This window comes from Vanessa cardui, chromosome 21 (genome assembly GCF_905220365.1).
Source record: "Vanessa cardui chromosome 21, ilVanCard2.1, whole genome shotgun sequence".
Taxonomy (NCBI): Eukaryota; Metazoa; Arthropoda; class Insecta; order Lepidoptera; family Nymphalidae; genus Vanessa; species Vanessa cardui.
The window spans coordinates 1,301,005-1,312,045 of record NC_061143.1 but is presented as its reverse complement, the minus strand read 5'-3'; the positions used below and the strand labels follow the sequence as shown (position 1 = coordinate 1,312,045).

At 32.9% G+C, this 11,041-nt stretch overlaps 1 protein-coding gene across 7 annotated transcripts in view; it reads left to right on the top strand.

The window, feature by feature from the left end:
- The first annotated feature begins 3,083 nt into the window (after nt 1-3,083).
- Nucleotides 3,084-11,041, top strand: part of LOC124538738 (glutamate-gated chloride channel) — a 35,213-nt gene continuing 27,255 nt past the window's right edge. For 6 of the 7 annotated variants that reach the window (XM_047115915.1, XM_047115913.1, XM_047115914.1 and 3 more), the window contains exon 1: nt 8,624-8,827. The gene's annotated coding sequence lies outside the window, so the exon portion shown is untranslated. Of the gene's footprint in view, nt 3,221-8,623; nt 8,828-11,041 lie in introns of those variants that run through there. The other variant, XM_047115910.1, reaches the window with a different exon arrangement.

Below are 11,041 nucleotides of genomic sequence, written 5' to 3'. Positions count from 1 at the left end.
TCGGGCACTTCTGAGATAGCGGAGGCTAATTGGCTATGATCTCGGCGCTAATTCTACTAACAAGTTGACACATTATAAAAAAAAACACAATCGAAATATTATCAACTAGTGTACGCCCGCGGCTTCGCTAGCTTTATAGGCTGTTGGTTGTCATGTGTCAGGCTAAAAAGAAGCCCATTCTTGGGGAACAAGTTAGCTTCGTACCAAATTTCATCAAATTCGGTGCAGAGGTTTGGTTTTGAAAGAGCGACACACAGACAGACAGAGATACTTTCACATTTATATAGATAATAAAGATTTCCCTTTCCTCAAATACAACAACCCCGTTGGTCTAAGTTGCATCGGAATTTAAGGGGGGATTGTCAAAATATACTGATATGTTTGTTTATATAATATAAGAGACAAAAAAACCCGCTGAGTTTCTTTCGCCGTTTCTTCTCAGGTCAAGGTATTTTTTTTTTCCGAATCGCTGGTACTGTTTCAATTGGCCATCAAAAAAAAGTGTAATACTTCTATATTTATTAAGTAATTTGAATTTGAGTTGAGTTCGATAAATAAATAGAAGTATCCCACCGTTCAAGAGAGAGTCGAGATGGCCCAGTGTTTAGAACGCGTGCATCTTAACCGATGATTGCGGGTTCAAACCCAGACACCGCTGATTCATGTGCTTAATTTGTCTTTATAATTCATCTCATGCTCAGCGGTGAAGGAAAACATCGTGAAGAAACCTGCATGTGACAAATTTCATAGAAATCCTGCCACATGTGTATTCCACCAACCCGCATTGGAACAGCGTGGTGGAATATGTTCCAAACCTTCTCCTCAAAGGGAGAGGAGGCTTTTAGCCCAGTAGTGGGAATTAACAAGCTGTTGTTGTTGTTGTTGTTGTATCCCACCGTTAATACAAAGTTGAGGTTTATTTTTGTAAGGAATAGTCGAAGTTGTATCGAAATAAGATCAGGAATATATCAGGTTATGTGATAGTGGAATTGCCCTGGAAGGTAAGAGCTTAATCATATAGCTGGCTATATGCTAGATGATCGTCTTATTTTGGGAAATCATGTCGTTGATCAATAAGAGTTGTGTGTATCGTAGGTTGACTTATATTCGAACTCCTTTCAACAATAATTTTTGACCAAAAATCAAATGTCGAATTTAATTGAAATATATAAATAAATGTGAAAGATTGTGAGGATGGATTGTGTGTTTGTTACTCTTTCACGAAAAACTGAACGGATTTGGATGAAATTTTACAATAATATAGCTTATACATCAGAAGAGTACATACAATGTATAATAATTTTATGTAATTCGTAATGTAACGATATCGGTAACCATACATATCAAGTACGCGTGCGAAGCCGGACGGATTGCTAATAGATTATAGGATTTAAAAACTGAATGAGGTAAAGTAAAGTAAAGTAACAGCCTATACATTATCCACTGCTGGGCTCAGGCCTCCTCTCCCATTAAGGAGAGGGTTTGGAACATATTCCACCACGCTGTTCCAATGCAGGTTAGTGGAATGCACATGTGTCTGAATTTTATATATTTATTTATAAAGAGAAGGTTCCGCAAAACCATCAACGTAGACACAATAGGTGAGGAGGGAGTCGTTTCAGATGATAGTTCCATTTCACCATTAGCTGATGTACAATAAAAGTTAACCGTAAATATCTACTTGTACATGTCTTTAAGAATACTGCTTTCGTCCTGTGATTCGACTATGAAAAACCATTATTATTCATATTGTGATTTCTTTCTAACCTTATTTTTTATTGATAAATCTAAAAGTGTGACTATTTAACCAAACAAAGAAGAGAATGGCTTAACAAACAGATTAGAAGGGTAGATAACTGTTTTTGGCCTATTAAATTTTTTTGAATTTAATATTAAATAAACTATTGATAAATATGGTAACAGCCTGTAAATTCCCCACTGTGAGGATAAGGCCTACTCTTCCATTAAGGAGAGAGTTTGGAACATATTCCACCACGCTGTTCCAATGCGAGTGGGTGGAATGCACATGTGGCAGAATTTCGATGAAATTAGACACATGCAGGTTTCCTCACGATGTTTTCCTTCACTGCCGAGCACGAGATGAATTAGAAACACAAAGTAAGCACATATATATATGTAGTGGTGCTTACTTGGGTTTGAATCAACAATCATCGGTTAGGATGCACACGTTCGAACCACTGGGCCATCTCATTACAGGTACAAAAGAGTGGACTTATTAGATTTCTGAGCTATATGTATGTCATAAAATAGAATTGTACTTTAATAACATATTATGTAATTAATATGTTGGGTAAGAGTAACTACTGACTTTTTTGCCGTTTCTCGATAGAATCTACTTTTCGAACTGGTGATAGCTTCACTTAATAGTTTTTAAATTATGATTCAAAAGTATTTTTATGATCCTAATTGTATAAAGAATAATTTGAGTTTGTTTTTGTCTTATATTTACAGAATATTCCAGTACGTGCTGGGCGTACTAAATAGATAGTTATTCCTGTAACTATGGAGGCTTTCCAGATAGATGTATTGTTCAGGTGTGACGTTGGTTCTGGAAAGGTGAATAGTTAAGTGTGAGTTGCTTACGTTCTATGGTTTTATTGGTGAGAGCCCGGATGCAAGCACCCCTGGCGTGACGCGCATCCATTGTATGAAATTTATTACAACCTGTACATTACTGTTTTTACATACATCAAATATATATTCAATTCCCTATATTAGATATATACGCAATTTTAACTCTAATTCGTAAACATTTAAGTGTTAAAATCACTTGCATAATTTATCGAAGATGTGTTAAATTTGATTTGTTATTTATTTAGATTGAGATTTAAATTTAGGCTTTATATGGGTATTCATAAGGTTTTTTTTTGTTTTTATGGATATGTCTGTTATTGTATAAATTATGCGAACAATAATTTCGTCTGCAACACGCTCGTTAGCCAGGTAATGAACACGTTGCACGTAACAACGCTCACCTCCCACGTCTGGTCCGGAGGCTGCGCGGCGCCCCGATCAATAAAGATGTACTGCACCGCCCATCCCGGGCCAGTCTGCGCCCGGACGCCGCCGCAAACCTTTTTCTAAGAGCGTTTTTTTATTATTTTTTAACATTTAGCAGTGGTTTTTTAAAACCCTTTTCTAGAGTCCCTTTTCGATAGTGCGCGCTCCGGAGTTTTCTGGAGATGGGACGTAGCTAAAGGTGAGTATTGCTTTTTTTTTTTAAACTGGCCACCAATTTTTTTTTCCAGCATAAACAAAAATAGATATTAAACCTATTTTCTGAAAAATATTCAGGTAATTTCCTAGAAAGATTTTTTTATCAATAACGTCATATTTTTTATATATAATAAAAATATCCGTTATTTATTTAAAAAAAAAAACATGATATTTCATTTATTTTCAGGCTAAAATTTAACCTTGTAAGTTTATAATTAAATGTAAATCAATAGCAAAAGTATTATTATCTAGTTTACTTCAATAAATCAAAATTTTAATTGTGACGTCAAGTGCAACGCCATCTGTTGGTGGAAAACATTGTGACCTCGCCCATATTTTGTCTGAAATACAATGTAATAATGGCGCTGTTAATAATTAAAGTATCTACAATGAAAATAAAGCGTCGCGTCGCAATTTATATTTAATGTTCCAAATCGAATGCTTCTGCGAACAATTTATATCCCGTTAAAACGAGCTCAGACGCCATTATTAATTCAGAAATATTTGACAGATTGCAAATAGCGGCCATATTTGTAATGGCTACCGAGAAGTTTCCAATATATTAACGATTATATTTAATCTTTATTTAAGTCATATTAATTTGGGTCGTTAATATTTTTATCTATGATATAAATAATATACCTTGTTTTACATTTTATTTATAATAATCGACTGCATCAAGATTTATTTTTAAATACTAAATTGTCAAAGGTCAAAATTATTTATGCCAGTACTTAAGTGGCGTTTTTTAACTTTGAATTACTATTGTTATAGCTAAGACCATATGAGTTAAGTGTTATTAGTTAATCCACCAGCAAACAAACATACCTTGAGTAAGTATGATGTACGTGAGTGAGCCTTGGGCGCTGTCTGCCCTGTATGGGATGGTAGCGCTGAAAACGCTAAAATAAGTAAACAGCCTAAAGATATACGACCTGCTTAGAGATACTAAAGTTTTACCTTCGATCCTGACCTTGTACGTTTTTGTTGGAAGTCTCATAGCAACAGCAAATATAACTTAGGTACATATATATCGTGGTTAACTATCATAGTTACTTACTATGACATTTTAAGAGTAATTTCTTTGTTCTATAAATCTTTAAGAAACAAAAGTATGCTCTTCCGAACACGTGCCATATGTATTAACAATATGTCATTTTTTTTATTTTTGAAGCATTGCTCAACATTTCATACATTTGGGATTAAATGCTATTTTAATATTTAATCCCAATTAGTTAAATAGCATTTAGCATAAAATTAATGTTACGTGTGGCGTGGCGTTTATCAGATTTGAAGTTATATTTTACTTTTTTCAGTTGCGTGGCACCGTATGGTACAACAAAATTGATCACATTAACTTCTATTTGTTATATTAATTTGTTCCGTTGGACATTTCTATATCTGCATAAGTATTTCAATACTAACACTGAAAACGCCTGTCATTTGTTTACTGCCAAGCACGTCAAGAATTATAGACAGACGAACATTCAACAGCAATTTCTTTCGTTTCTTCTCCATCCTACGTGACATTGGCGAAATAATCTGTGCCCTGTTGGCACAACTAAAAGCCATTATACCAAAAATTGAACTGAATTGAACAGTGTTGTTTCGATTTAAACTCGCGATCTTCGGCATAGATACGTTTTCCATTAATTCAATAATTGGGCACTTTTTAAGCGAATTCAAAAATAGAAAGGCTTATTTCGGCTGTATTTTTTGTCTGTCACCTCACACTACGTAATTTATGATCCGCTTTGCATAATTATTGCTTTATTTGGGCGATTTATTTCCGGTTTGGTCATATTTAAATATGAGGGAAAATTATTCGAATTAGAAAAAATATGCAAGGTATTTTTATTCTAAGAGTATTATTTTAAGTTTAATTTTTTTATAAAAACTATATGTTGCTTATATACGACATCTATAAATAAATAGGTAATAAAGTTTTTATCAAGCCGACATGGTTCAGTGGTTAGAACGTGTGCATCTCATCGGATTCAATCGGGCTCCGCTGAATTTTCATGCGTTTAATTTGTCTTTATATTATTTGATAATTCATCTCATTATGGGCAGTGAAAACTAGAAAACAAAACAAAATCAAATCAAAATACTCTTTATTGTACACCAGTAAAAAAAAACACATATACACGGTTAGATGAAATATGTACAAGAGGCGGCCTTATCGCTAACACAGCCATCTCTTCCAGGCAACCTTAAGGTAGAGGAAAACAGATATAGAAAAAGGTAGGGGTGTACAGAGCAGATATAAACATAAAAAATAAATACAGTGTAATATTAATATATTAGAAAAAATAAATAAATAAATAAAAAAAAACCTGAGGTTTAGGTGAAAAGAAATTAGGATTATGTATAAATTGTCTGAACCTCGAATCCAGTTGTGTGTACACCGGTTTTCATGATTCCCGACTGAGTCGATGTAGAAAAAGTTCATTATTTTTCTATGTTGTCTTGGGTCTGGGTGTTTGTAGTACGGTCGTTACTTCTGATTTCCATAACACAAGTGCATTAGCTACTTACATTGGGATCAGAGTAATGTATGTGAATATTAATAAATTTACTAATATAGCAACATGATATTGATCGTTGAAATTTTCGGATTATATACACCAATGATTAGCAATGTATATTATAAGCCCTTATTTCACTTGTACGAAGCAACTTTGTTGGGGTATTCTGTAATAATTAAGCAACTTTAAATATTCCTGAAATCGTGGGAACAAAGATGTTATATCTCTTGTGGTTGTGACATGGCAACACTTCCAAACGAGACCGAAACCCAACAAGTAAAGCTGATTGGCGGAAGAATGAGACCCACACAGGCTTGGACAAAGCATTACCTTCTAGTTAATCTGTTTTGAGTATCAATTGTTATAAATTTGTTATATTCATTATTATGTCGCATCTTGGCAAAGGTAACTGTTCTATCAGCCAAAAGGACTTCGTTTAATCTAGATAAACTGTAATTCGGCTAACGCATCCTAACTATTAAAATAAAAGTAAAGTTCTGATTTTATTTACTACAATACGCAAATTCTAGGAAGTAAAGAAGTTACCGTAAATTTATTTGTATCTGTGGTTTTTTAATTAAAGCATAAATGTCAGAAGTACGTGCAACCATTTAGTATGTTTCAATTTTCACGGATTAATAATATCAGATGCCATGATTATCTGGTTAGATTATTCTCTCTCTCTTCTGGCTATTCTAGTAATTCGTGAGTAAGCCAGGAACTAACTACATATACGACGCATATAACATCGTATTGCCTAGAAAATAAGTTTTACTTTTATGCACTAATGATGTTTATATTAATATTATAAATGTGAAATTAACTCTGAAACTGTCTATCTATATATATCTATATATATAATATATAACTGAAGTCTGTTTATCTGTCGCTCTTTGATGACCAAACCGCTGAACCGAATTTCATGAAATTAATTATGAAACAAACACGAACTCCAAGATAGGACATCGGCTACTTTTTTTGCCTAACACTAAAACTTACACTTGGCAATCAACACCCTAAAAGCAAAGCCGCGGGCGATTACTAGAATATTACTTACTGTCAACGTGTCTGGACGATGGCGACTTTATATAATCAGGTGGCACATTTGTCCATCATAAATCACAAAGTCTTTAAAAAGGACTTCAGTCATGGCGGTCCTGTTTTGGTAAGCCAACTGCGCAGTAGATATAATCTATACATATAATAAAATTGGAGTGTTTGTTTGTAATATTTAAATAGCCCATTTTACTCAATGCATATGTATGTATACACGGTACATACACCAAAACTACAACAACAACAACAGCCTGTAAATTCCCACTGCTGGGCTAAAGGCCTCCTCTCCCTTTGAGGAGAAGGTTTGGAACATATTCCACCACGCTGTTCCAATGCGGGTTGGTGGAATACACATGTGGCAGAATTTCTATGAAATTTGTCGCATGCAGGTTTCCTCACGATGTTTTCCTTCACCGCTGAGCACGAGATGAATTATAAAGACAAATTAAGCACATGAATCCGCGGTGCTTGCCTGGGTTTAAACCCGCAATCATCGGTTAAGATGCACGCGTTCTAACCACTGGGCCATCTCACCAAAACAACATTTTTTACAATTTATGTCTGTCAGTCTGTCTGTTCATACCGGCTGAAATCTGGAACGGCTGGACCGATTTTGACTGGACTTTCATTGGCAGATAACTGATATATATATAGAATAAGCAGTAACTTAGGCTACAATCGTATTTCTATTTTGTTAAATTCAAACGCGTACAAGGTCGCGTACATAAGTTACACACACAGCTAATAGTACATAAACAAGTGTGGGCGCAAACACAGATTTACTTCTTTAATCTTAATCTAATGGGATGCGCTCCAAGCTGTTACCGAAAATTATTACTTGACAGAAAAACCGGAAAGCGTTTTCTTGGCAGACACCGTCGTAGCTCAATATAATGGATCAGCAGATTTACTCGCCAGCTGATGGACGAGGAAGTTAGCGAATCAGATATGATTTATTACAGAATTTCGGATAGCATTTCAAATACTTATACCTATAAATATAACTCATAAATACATATATAATTATGTTGCATATAATTAAATTGTAATTGAATTAAGAAATAAATTTATTTCTTGTCATTTTTTTTCTTGTAGGTACCACCCACTCATCAATTATTCTACCGCTAAATAACAGTATTCAGTTGTGTTCCGGTCTGAAGGGTGAGTGAGCCAGTGTAACCGCGGGCACAAGGGACATACCATCTTAGTTCCCAAGGTTGGTGGCACATTGATGATGTAGGAATAGTTATATTTCTTACAGCGTCATTGTTTATGGGCGATGGTGACCACTTACCATCAGGTGGCCCATATGCTCATCCGCCAACCTATACCATAAAAAAAAAATCTTTTCTGTAGTGGTTGATTTCCAAGTAAGGGTTTGTTAACTGTGTACAATTAGAATTGCCTTTTAAAGGTTTTCTGTAAATATTATAAATTTGTATGAAGTTTATTTTTGTATTCGATTTTGATTTTATAGAGTCCATATAATTAAACCAAAAGTTAGTTATGTCGTATTATTAATGTACTTAAATATAATTATGACATAATATTATCATGTCATATCATGTCAAGTAGCCGACGTTCGATAAACATATTAACATCGAATAAAAAGAAACCGCCAAAGTCGCAAATTGACCTGTCATGGTGACATTTACATTTTTTTTTCTGTCGTAGTTCAAAGGTTGTAGATATACAGCCACGGGGCCATGGCTTCTGCGCAGATGCACTGCATCTAGGTAGACGTCTCCGTTAGCTGATTATATTTGACAGATTACGGTAACACCGACAGTTAGTAACGAGCTTTCTTCATGGACGGACGTGAACAATATTTAGTATATTAGTGAGATATTAACATGTAAATTATTAGACAGTTTATTTAGTATTAAATTTTAATAGTGTGACATTTAGAAGTGCAATTGGCAAACGCACGCTGTGGTTATTTATAAAGGGACATACTTTGTGTTTTGAAAATACGCGCCCGCATTCCTATTTAGATTCAAATAAAGGTAGGACAAATAATTTAAAATAAATATCCTTATTAGAATATTAATTTTATATATAAATAGTGGATAATACTTTATGTTATATAAATACATTTTTTTTATAATGACAGTGTCGTATGATAAAGGTGCGATGTGCATTTAACTAATTAAAAAAAAAACTATTAAACGTAAAGTAAAATCATATAATGTAGGGTGAGTGTAAGTAGCACCTAATTATAGTTATTTTTATACAGCTTACCTTTATTTGCGTATTCCGGTAACTTTTCTGAATAGTTGGCGATATTCCAATATCTATTTGATGTTAGTTTTGCTGTCACTTTTTACGTGGGAAAATTTGACAGATTACGAATGATTAAATATTTTTTGTGTTGAATTTTTTTATGTACATGTGTAACATTTTTCACGTCTGACATAATATATAAACAACTCGATTTATATTCGGGATTATTTTAATCTGTGGTGTATTATAACGAATTTAAATTAATATTTATTTTATTGTCACAATATAAATGTCAACTCACATTGATCTTGATTGTATTACGAATTTGAAATAACCGTGTGAAAAAAAATTAAGAGTTGTATAAATTAAAAAAAACACTAATTGTAAATAACATGTATTTTTATTGTAGTCGTTAGTTTGTCATCATTTTAAACGTTTAATTTGAATCAAACATACCATCTTGTTTTACAAAATAATTTATGATGAAATGTAATCATCTTGGGAGCTGATAATATTCGCGTTTCATTAACGCTTCAGTATTCTCTAAAAATTATCTAAATAGTCAGTATCGAATGTAAAGACAGTCTAAACGGTCGCGAGTTCTTTTATATAGCCCTACATTACATGTTTCAATGTTGCTATTCAAAAAACATTGGAGATAAAAACCTAATATTTATAACACAACAATCATTTAGAGCAGGAAACAGCATTAGCATTGATTGATTGATTGAAAAGTTTGTATCAAAGTCTATTTGAATAAAAATAGTTGGATTTTATTTGATCGACTTGATGCCAAATGAAATAGATACATTTCCAAGATAAATTAAATTTTTATCACTTTTGGTCGTTATAAAATTTTATTGACACTAATTTTAAAAAATATATTTTTTTTTTTAAATAGAACGTTTAATTTAAAAAATTAAACGAATAATATAAAAAGTTATTAGTGGTGGAGCAGGAAAAGATTGACAATTGGAAGAGCTGTCGGAGCTAAAGATCTAAATAATAGAAATTAGTGGGACAGTAGGGGTGGACAAAATTAGATGAGAGGGGTGTATTTAGTTTGAAAATTGTTTAGACGAATACAGAATTAATGTGACGCTAGAATCGTAATGTAGTGCATTATTTATCGATAGTCGATAGCGACGCAAACTTCGTTAGTGTCATACGCTATTTCCCTCACACTAATTTATTTACATCCGCCCTTTTCAAAATGGCGGTCGGGAGCTGATACAATTTTCGTTAGTAACTTATTTAGGGAGGGAGCGTCGAATGTAAATATGTTTTAGGTGCGGAAGTTACCAGCGTTAGTTAAGGTGAAATTGATTTTGTCTGCTAGTTGACTTTTTTTAAACGTTTTTATTGCCAGTATTATTTATATTGCTTGGTGGTAAGACATTTTTCACGTCTGGAAAGGATCAGACCACCCAATGATCAGATATTTTACCGCCAAACAGTCTATTTGTAAAATTTATCTGTAAAATTAAAAAAAAACTTAACTGTATGAGAACAAAGTAAAATGTTTATTCTTAAGCCGATTGCAAATATTCATGCATTTTTCATATTTATAATAAATTTATACAATAATATTAATATAGATAAGAAATAAAAATGACACTAAAAAGGTTTTTTAATTAAAAATGTAGCCTTTATATATAATTATAGTTGACCTTAAAATAGCGTCGTTATTTACATTTTAATTACCTGTAATTTTATCGATTTAAAAAAATACTTTTCTACAGAATCTAGCTTAAAAATTAATAATACTGGCCATAACTTTGAGCAAAATATAAACATTAATAAAAAATAAGGCACAGCATATCAAATCAAATTATACTTTATTTAAGTATGCTTTTACAAGCACTTTTATATATTCATTTAACAACTATATTAAGTGAAGCTACCACCGTTTCGGAAAGTAGATTCATTCTACCAAATACTCACTTCAACATTTGAAATACTCATAAACTAAATACTCACTTCAACATTTGAAAATA